The sequence below is a fragment of the Erinaceus europaeus genome, chromosome 14, assembly GCF_950295315.1.
Source record: "Erinaceus europaeus chromosome 14, mEriEur2.1, whole genome shotgun sequence".
NCBI lineage: Eukaryota > Metazoa > Chordata > Mammalia > Eulipotyphla > Erinaceidae > Erinaceus > Erinaceus europaeus.
Window position 1 is genome coordinate 37,834,405 of NC_080175.1, and position 10,576 is coordinate 37,844,980.

Here is a 10,576-nt window from a genome sequence, read left to right on the forward strand (position 1 = left end):
TGCTACTGTAATTCCGGAGGTTGGTGAGTGCAATTGTCATAAAGGTATTTAGTACAGTGTTACTTGTACTCAAGACACAACAACTGAGGAACAACAGAGCATAAAAAAAAGAAAAAGAAACACATAAATAAAAAAAAATGGGTAGATCAAAAACAAATAAAACTGCTACTCCAATGAATGAAGACAAGAGCCCAGAAGAAACTACAAATCAGCCAGAAGTAATCAATAGTAATACAATAATAGTGGGAGACTTCAATACCCCACTCTCACACTTAGACAGATCAACAAAGCAGAGAACCAAGAAAGATACAAGAGAATTGAATGAAGAGATTGACAGACTAGACCTCTTGGACATTTTCAGAGTCCTTCACCCCAAAAAACTGGAATACATCTTCTTTTCTTTTCTTTTCTTTTTTTTTTTTTTGCAAGTTGCTTTTATTTACAATGTCAACTTTTTAAAAGGTCAGGTCACTAAAGTTAACTGGACAATAAACCAGGCAGAAATTGCTTTACAAAATGAGGGGAAGCCCAAAATGCCACTTTCTCTAGAGAACCCACAGTTCAGTTTTATTCAGAACAAAGAAAAAAAAAAGAAAACTTTTGATCATACTATGAAAAACTCAGCCGTAAGTCTGGAATCTGTACTCAAAACTACACATGCAAAGACGACAATATTCTGCTAATACAATTGATTTGCTGCTGCATTTTCTACTGTTTGTCTAATATTAACAATTATAAACAGAGCAGTGCAACTAGTATTTGGAACAATCCTTACAGTGTTACAGTGTCAGGCACAGCATTTCACTTCTCTTCACACCACTGGTTCTCTTTGCGTGCCTGGGCTTCTTCTTCTTCAGTAAAATCATTTTTTATATTGAAAGTCTTACGAATCTCCTCAGGAGTTTTCCCCTTGATCATATTGGCAACAGTCTTGCAAGTGACATCAAGCAAACCTTTAATGTCTAAGTCATTTTCAGCCAGAATAAGTTCAAAAAGTGTTCCTTGGTCAACTTTCAGGAATTTATGGTCCCAAACAGGGATATCATCTGTTCACTTCTCTTTATTCTCATCATCCTCAGGAGGAGGAGGGTCATCCTTGTGGTGGGTGCACCATTGAATAACCTTTTTTAATACTGCTGCATTAACATTTGGTAGGGGAACTGGATCATCATCTCCTTCATCATCCATTCCTAAACCTTCAAACATGGTCTTGATAGTCACAGACTGTTTGGCAATTTCCACATCAACTTCAAATATTTCTCCAACAGAACTCTGCAACTTAATTGAAGGCATGGTGCTGGGTCTCCAGGAGCATGCCACCAGAGAATGACAAAAACAGAGTGGCATCAAGAGGACTAGAAGAGAAAGACGAAGAATAAGGCTACTACTACACCTCCTTTTCAAATCCACATAACACATACTCAAGGATAGACCACATGTTAGGCCACAAAGACAGCATCAATAAATTCAAGAGCATTGAAATCATCCCAAGTATCTTCTCAGACCACAATGGAATAAAACTAACATTTAACAACAAACAGAAAATTATTAAGTCACAGAATTTGGAAACTAAACAACATACTCCTTAAGAACCACTGGGTCAGAGACTCACTCAAGCAGGAAATTCAAATGTTCCTGGAAACAAATGAAAATGAAGACACAACCTATCAAAATATTTGGGACACAGCTAAAGCAGTACTGAGAGGGAAACTTATAGCCATACAATCACATATTAAACACCAAGAAGAAGCTCAAATGAATGACCTTACTGCACACCTCAAGGACTTAGAGGAAGAGGAACAAAGGAAGCCTAAAGCAACCAGAAGGACAGAAACCACTAAAGTTAGAGCAGAAATAAACCACATCGAAAATAAAAGAACCATACAAAAGATCAATGAAGCCAAATGTTGGTTCTTTGAAAGATTAAACAAAATTGACAAACACCTAGCCAGACTCACCAAACAAAAAATAGAGAAAACTCAAATTAATAGAATTGTAAACGATGCAGGAGATATCACAACTGACACCACAGAAATCCAGAGAATCCTGAGAAACTTCTATAAAGAACTATATGCCACCAAGCTAGAGAATCTGGAAAAAATGGAACAATTCCTAGAAACCTATGCACTTCCAAAACTGAACCAAGAAGAACTACAAAATCTAAATGCACCAATCACAGACAAAGAAATTGAAACCGTTATTAAGAATCTCCCCAACAACAAAAGTCCTGGACCAGATGGCTTCACAAACGAATTCTACAAAACTTTCAGGAAACAGTTAATACCCATACTTCTTAAGCTATTCCATAAGATTGAAGAAACAGGAATACTCCCTTCCACCATTTATGAAGTCAACATCACCCTGATACCAAAAGCTGATAGGGACAGAACAAAAAAGGAAAACTACAGACCATTATCTCTGATGAACATAGATGCCAAAATATTAAACAAGATCTTGGCCAACTGGATACAGCAACACATCAAAAAGATTGTTCATCATGACCAAGTGGGATTCATCCCAGGAATGCAAGGCTGGTTCAACATCCGTAAGTCAATCAATGTCATTCACCACATCAATAAAAGCAAAGTCAAATACCACATGATTATCTCAATAGATGCAGAGAAAGCCTTTGACAAAATCCAACACCCATTCATGCTCAAAACTCTACAAAAAATGGGAATAGATGGGAAATTCCTCAAGATAGTGGAGTCTATATATTGCAAACCTACAGCCAACATCATACTCAATGGACAGAAGCTGAAAGCATTCCCCCTCAGATCGGGGACTAGACAGGGCTGTCCACTGTCACAGTGACTCTTCATCATAGTATTGGAAGTTCTTGCCATAGCAATCAGGCAAGAGAAAGAAATCACAGGAATACAGATTGGAAGGGAAGAAGTCAAGCTCTCACTATTTGCAGATGATATGATAGTATACATAGAAAGACCTAAAGAATCCAGCAGAAAATTTCTGGAAGTTATTAGGCAATATAGCAAGGTATCAGGCTACAAAATCAACGTACAAAAATCAGTGGCATTTCTTTATGCAAACACTAAATCTGAAGAAGAAGACATCCAGAAATCACTCCCATTTACTGTTTCAGCAAAATCAATCACATACCTAGGAATAAAATTGACCAAAGAAGTGAAAGACTTGTATGCTGAAAACTATGAGTCGCTACTCAAGGAAATAGAAACTGATACCAAGAAATGGAAAGATATCCCATGCTCATGGATTGGAAGAATAAATATCATCAAAATGAATATTCTCCCCAGAGCCATATACAAATTTAATGTAATACCCATCAAAGTTCCACCAGGCTTCTTTAAGAGAATAGAACAAACACTACAATCATTTATCTGGAACCTGAAAACACCTAGAATTGCCAAAACCATCTTAAGGAAAAGAAACAGAAATGGAGGCATCACACTCCCAGACCTTAAACTATATTATAAAGCCACCATCATCAAAACAGCATGGTACTGGAACAAAAATAGGCACATAGACCAGTGGAACAGAATTTAAAGCCCAGAAGTAAATCCCAACACCTATGGGCATCTAATCTTTGATAAGGGGGCCCAAAGGATTAAATAGAAAAAGGAGGCTCTCTTCAATAAATGGTGCCGGGAAAACTGGGTTGAAACATGCAGAAGAATGAAATTGAACCACTTTATCTCACCAGAAACAAAAATCAACTCCAAATGGATCAAAGACCTAGATGTCAAACCAGAAACAATCAAATACTTAGAGGAAAACATTGGTAAAACACTTTCCCACATACACCTCAAGGACATCTTTGATGAATCAAACCCAATTGCAAGGAAGACCAAAGCAGAAACAAACCAATGGGACTACATCAAATTGAAAAGCTTCTGCACATCCAAAGAAACTTTTAAACAAACAGAGAGAACCCTCACAGAATCGGAGAAGATCTTCACATGACAGACATCAGACAAGAAACTAATCACCAAAATATATAAAGAGCTCAACAAACTTAGCACCAAAATATCAAATGACCCCATCCAAAAATGGGCAGAGGATATGAACAAAACATTCACCTCAGAGGAGATCCAAAAGGCTAACAAACATATGAAAAACTGCTCTAGGTCACTGATTGTCAGAGAAATGCAAATTAAGACAACACTAAGATACCACCTCACTCCTGTAAGAATGGCATACATCAAAAAGGACAGCAGCAACAAATGCTGGAGAGGATGTGGGGACAGAGGAACCCTTTTACATTGCTGGTGGGAATGTAAATTGGTACAGCCTCTGTGGAGAGCAGTCTGGAAAACTCTCTCAGAAGGCTAGACATGGACCTTCCATATGATCCAGTAATTCCTCTCCTAGGGTTATACCCCAAGGACTCCATAACACCCAACCAAAAGAAGTTGTGTACTACTATGTTCATAGCAGCACAATTCATAATAGCTATAACCTGGAAGGAACCCAGGTGCCCAACAACAGATGAGTGGCTGAGAAAGCTGTGGTATATATACACAGTGGAATCCTACGCAGCTATCAAAAACAATGAACCCACCTTCTCTGATCCATCTTGGACAGAGCTAGAAGGAATTATGTTAAGTGAACTAAGTCAGAAAGATAAAGAGGAGTATGGGATGATCCCACTCATCAACAGAAGTTAACTAAGAAGTTCTGAAAGGGAATCTAAAAGCAGGACCTGATCAAATTGTAAGTAGGGCACCAAAGTAAAAACCCAGTGGTGAGGGGTAGACATGCAGCTTCCTGGGCCATGGATGGTGGGGGGGTGGGAGTGGGTGGGAGGGATGGGTCACAGTCCTTTGGTGGTGGGAATGGTGTTTATGTACACTCCTAGCAAAATGTAGACATATAAATCAGTAGTTAATTAATATGAGAGGGGGAAAATCAATTGGATGTCTCAAAGTTTCTCAAAACACAAACTGAATCCTTTTAATATATAGGCTGTGTATTTGATATGCAGACTCTCTCAAAATCCTAGACCAAGTAGATTAGAAGCATCCAATAGCACAGCTATATACAAGATACTGGATACTGTACAGAAAACCATAACAAAAGGACTTTTCAAAGTTAACCCAATTACCAAATAATGTGATGATAACATTAACTATTGATTGTCTTTTTGAACACTAAGACAACAGGAACCTCACATCTCCACTATAGAGCCCCTACTTCCCCCAGTCCTGGAACCCTTGGATAGGGCCCACTTTCCCATATGCATCTCCCAATCCAAACCAAATAATATTGCATCCGCCGATCACAACCTAACCAATGCAACGATTGCCACCTCAACATGCTTCACCTCAGACTGTGTCCAGAGACTTCACGTGTGGAATGACAACCCTTCAGCTTCATTACTCGGGTGAGACCTTTCCTTTTATAGTACACTCTAATTTCATCTCAGGTAGTTCACTTTCTAACAAAGTCCCATAACCTAGATATACACCAGTTTCTGTGAGAGAGAGCTGATGTGCACACGTATCCATAAACTACTGCAAAATACATACCTGAAAGCAGAAGTACACTAGAGTTTGCAGTGAGTATCCCCCTAACACTTCCTCTCCACTATTCCAAGCTTGGGATCCATGATTGCTCAACAAATTGTTTGGCTTCTTATGTTAACTCTCTTTTCAGTCACCAGGTTCCAGATGCCACCAGGATGCTGGCCAGGCTTCCCTGGATTGAAGACCCTACCAATGTGTCCTGGAGCTCAGCTTCCCCAGAGACACACCTTACTAGGGAAAGAGAGAGGCAGACTGGGAGTATGGACCGACCAGTCAACGCCCATGTTCAGCGGGGAAGCAATTACAGAAGCCAGACCTTCTACCTTCTGCAACCCTCAACGACCCTGGGTCCATGCTCCCAGAGGTCTAGAGAATGGGAAAGCTATTATGGGAGGGGGTGGGGTATGGAGATTGGGTGGTGGGAATTGTGTGGAGTTGTACCCCTCCTACCTTATGTTTTTGTTCATTAATCCTTTCTTAAATATAAAATAAAAAAAATGTGCAAGGACCTGGGTTCAAGCCCCCAGTCCCCATCTATGGGGGGAAGCTTCACAAGTGGTGAAACAGATATCCCCTCTTCTCTTTTTTTTCTGTCTCCCACTTTTCTCTTTCTCTCTCTCTCTCTCTCTCTCTCTCTCTCTCTCTCTCTCTCTCTATATATATATATATATATATATGTATATGTATATGTACATATGATTCAAAATAAGTAATAATTTCTATAATACATATAGATAATATATTTAGGTGGATAATTTACACAACACTCCAGATTACTTAGACAACAAATCTCGTAAAGAAGAGATCTGTAAAGTTGTAAACCTGACTTTTATGCCCCCCTCTTTTTTTGACAAATAGCATTATTGAAATAAATAAAAAATGTCAATTAATCTACCCACTTTATATGCAAGATTGAAGGGCATCTGATATATTTACAGAAAGACTCTATGATCAGTGCAGTTAATCCTAGATTCTTTTTGTGGTCCTAGAGTTCTGTATGTGTGTGATTTGTACAGATCATAGAGAAAAATTCAGATAGAGAGAAAGAAGGAGAAAGAGACAGAGATGGAGAAAGAAAGCACTGCTACATATTTCCTGAAGCTGTTGTGCATGGTGTTCTCTCGAGGTACCAGATGCTTGAATGTGCATCATGGTGCTCAGTAAAGTGTACACTGTGCAAGGTATGTTTCTGTCCTGCTTGCCCTAGAATATTTTTGTCATCTCAAAATTCATCTCTAGTTCCTTTCACTATTGTATGAATAGTGAAGATATGGGGTGATTGTATAGAGGAAGTCCAGACCAGGTCAAGCTCATTGATATGGGACCATTAAGCATACTCTACATCTGCTGTAGAAATCTAATGTGTTAGACAGAGATCTGTGAGTGATTGGTTGGTTTGAATGGGGACCAAAACGTAGCCTCCAGACAGTATGAAGTGTTACGCTTACCTTGGTTCACCTTAGAGGAAGGGGTTCAAATGCTCAGAAAGATTGCAATCTTTGTAGCACTGCAAATTACAATTGCCTGTTGAATTGCTTCACCATTCCTTAAGCTTCCTCCCTGTACGTGGGGACCAGGGACTTGAACCTGGATCCTTGGACAAGGTAATATGTATGATTTGTAGGAACACCGAACTGTAAGGACACACCATGTTCTACCCTCTGGAAATGATTTTCAGAGTATCCTGGCCTATCTTTGGATAGCTCTATGATTCTCAGTGGGTCAGACATCACAGTAAGAGGTATGGCCTTTGAACTGAAAAGCCTAAATAGAGTGGAAATCCCAGGGTGTTAGAACCTACTGGGGGCATTAAATCACTAAGGATCAGGTGGGTGTGGTTACTGTGATGGAGAGCAAAGTCAAACATTTATCAGGGCTCACTGACTCTCAACAGACATAAGTGTTGCCTAGCTGCTCTGTTTTTTTAGAACTGAAAGAGACAGGAAGCCTATTACATTGGTCTATGTAAGGAGAACAGTACTAGGCTAAGGGAGCAAGAATCTAATCTGAATCACACAAACAGAGTCACTGTCTTTGAACATTTTTTTTTTTTTAGGCTTGAACAACTTCAAAAACCGACAACAAGCAGTATGACAGGTAGGTCATATATTTTCAGAAGGACACTGGCATTCTTTCCAAAATTTACCTTGTTAACCTTCCAAACCACCAGAAGGGAGTTACTGCCTTTTATCAGGATAACTAAACATTAAGGGAAATGCACTAACCAAACTTTTGTGATGGGTACTTTTTTTTTATATACAAGAGCACTGCTCAACTCTACCTTATGGTGGTACTGGACATTGAACCACTGGACCTCCACTGCTTCAAGCCTGGTCTATTGTGCTAACAATCATGTTATCTATGTGACCTTTTGGAGTACCTGTTTCTTGAATCAACTTGAACTGATGTTAATTCCAGTAGACACAATTTATCTTTATTATTTTATTTTATTATTTACTTTAATTTTATTAGTGCCTTAATATCAAGTTACAAAATTATAAGATAACAAGGGTATAACCCTACACCATTCCCACCACCAGAATTCTGAATCCCCATTCCCTCCATTGGAAGCTACAGTAGTTCTTCCAAGGTCACAGGTATGGGTTGGCTATTATTTCTATAAATTTCTATATTTTTATGTATTTGCCCATTTTTCCATGTTTTCTTTTCCTTTCTAAGTCACACCTATACATGTTACTACTCCTGAATGTCCGAGTTCAGTGCTCTCTGGTTATCTTTCCCTTATTATTTCTCTTCCTCTGAGAGTATAGACCAAAATTCTTTCTGGGGTGTAGAAGGTGAAAGGTCTGGCTTCTGTAATTGCTTCTCCACTGGACATGGGCATTGACAAATTGGTCCATAGCCCAAGCCTATTTCTATCTTTCCCTACTGGGATAGGGCTCTGGATCAGTGAAGGTCTAGGATAAATTGGTGAGGTCATCTGCCCAGGGTGGAAAGAAGTGAGTGAATATATTTTAGGTATGTTTCTAGGGGCCTATGACTTTCATAATTTTTGTTTGAGATTGATAGCTAACATGGAGGTGGATAAAAATATTGTTTGAGAAGATGGTGTCAGAGTTGAGAATAGGACTAAAATATCAGATTAGGGCAGAGAGTATCTCCACATTTTGAAGAAAATCTATGAGTAAAATTAACTGTTTACTCCATCAACCTGACCCAGGGCCCATATATACTTACACTTAGCAGAGGAGCCCGTGTAACCTCTGAGTTCCTGTCAGTCTAAGCTCACAGTTCATGGTCACAGCTGGGAACATTCTAGGCTCATTTCAGCACAAGTCTTTCTAAAGTGGCAGACTAGTTTGATCCAGCCTCCCTTCAGAGAGTGGGGCAGTCCCTATCTTTGTTACTTTATAGAGAGGACAAGTTCCTGGAGTGACCCACAAGAGCGCTTATGCTAGTGTTCCTGGTACAAGTGACCGGTGATGGTGGAGAAAGGGATCATTAGAGGTCTAGGCCCATGATATTTTTGTGATATTTTATAATAATATTTTTATTATTTCCATGACTAGGGCCCCAGGTGATGAGGCGGTGTGAAGACACAATTTATTATATTTGTCACACTCAGGGTAAGGGACGTAGATATTCACAATTCAATGGAGCTTTTTCTCAGAACAGTTTCATGGCATGATTATTTGTTTGCTGATAGTATCTTGTATATTTCTCTCAGTTCAAGAAAGAATAATTGGCATAGGACTACTAAAATACTGGAAGATACATATTACTACCCAATTTATAGAATAAGGTCAGCTGAGGGGAAAATTCTCAAATGGAAGTCATTAGGATTACATCAAGATAGAGACATGTTAAGATAAAAGATAAAATCACATTGCGGGCAGGATTACAGAAATTAGGGCCACCATCAAGGTTTTGAAAAATTCAGGGGTAGTGAACCTACTCTATTCCATTCAACTTTCATAACTGATCCTTGAAGAGGATTAATAGATCTTGAATAGTGGCAGAATTATCAGAAACTAAACCACATGCTGTCTCTCCCTGTAGTTGTATGGCCTATGTGGTCTGACTACTTAGCCATATCAAAATCCCTTAGTATATGGTGTGCAGGTGTTGACTTAGCAAGTGTTGTTTCTCTCCATTCTTGTCTCTATAAGCTGCCAGAGGCACTACCTTTAAAACTAGCAAGTCAGTAATAAACCTTGAGTATCCTACTTCAGGCATATGTCAACTCTAAGCCCCATTTCATTCACTGGAATCTGAACTGCGTTTCCCTTTCCCAAGAACAAACATGGTTCACTACAGGGAACCAAAACCTAGTGAACAAGGAGGAGTTACTGAGCTAGACTTAATGGCAGGTGTGTGTGGTGTGTAAAAAGGATATAAATAAAACAATAATTCAGGGTATTACAGGTTAGCTCTCAAACTCAAGTAGATTTTTAAGACATAGGTTCCTAGGAACATAGCTAAAATATATATCCCAGCTTCCATCCACCTTAAGGTCCCTACATTCATCTTCTCTATTCCTACTATGGTTCTTGATTATTAAACATTTTATCCTGCTTTCCATCTTACTGCCTTTCAGCCACCAAGTTTGATGCTACTATGATTCTGACATGACTTCCCTGGGCAGATGACTTCACCAATTTATCCTAGACCCTCACTGCTCCAGAGCCCTATCCCACTAGGGAAAGATAGAAATAGGCTGGAGGTATGGATTGACTTTCCAATGCCTATGTCCAGTGGAGAATCAATTATAGAAGCCAAAACTCCCACCTTCTGCACTCCAAAAAGCATTTTGGTCCATACTCCCAGGTGGGGAAATGATTGGGGAAATAATTCACAGGGCTCTGTATCCCCATTCTACAAGGATCCAAAGCATTGTTCCAGGATTCTCGTTTTTATTTTATTTTTTAAAGTTTTTTTTTAACTTTATTTATTTATTTCCTTTTGTTGCCCTTGTTGTTTTATTGTTGTAGTTATTATTGTTGTTGTTACTGATGTCGTCATTGTTAGATAGGACAGAGAGAAATGGACAGTGGAGGGAAAGACAGATGGGGAGAGAAAGATAAACACTTTCAGACCTGCTTTACCACCTG

At 39.1% G+C, this 10,576-nt stretch overlaps 1 pseudogene; it reads right to left on the reverse strand.

The window, feature by feature from the left end:
* Nucleotides 1-704: 704 nt before the first annotated feature.
* LOC103114824 (S-phase kinase-associated protein 1-like) lies at nt 705-1,312 on the reverse strand (annotated as a pseudogene).
* Nucleotides 1,313-10,576: the final 9,264 nt, after the last annotated feature.